Raw genomic sequence first — 346 nt, forward strand, 5'->3', positions numbered from 1 at the left:
GTAAGACTTTTGGACAAGCTTTGCAACAATTCTGGCAACAATTGAGTGCATACGACAAAAAAAAAAAAAAAATACTCCGCAAAATTAAGCACATTTATAGCGTTTAATATGCAATCTAAATGCAACATGATAACCCATAATATTAATGTGTCTTGCAAAGCGTTCAACATCATTAGCTCACGGTACGAACTCTTTTTAGATTAAAGTCCTTATCTCATGCGTTATCACGTTATGTAATATCACCTCATCTCTCTCATCGTGAGTCTTATCGCCTGTCTGGCAACACCCGTTTTGTCGGTTCGTTTGCTGGCTGTACTGGGATCGGGGGGGGGGGAGATATCTCTAT

The sequence above is a fragment of the Penaeus monodon genome, chromosome 34 (assembly GCF_015228065.2).
Source record: "Penaeus monodon isolate SGIC_2016 chromosome 34, NSTDA_Pmon_1, whole genome shotgun sequence".
NCBI lineage: Eukaryota > Metazoa > Arthropoda > Malacostraca > Decapoda > Penaeidae > Penaeus > Penaeus monodon.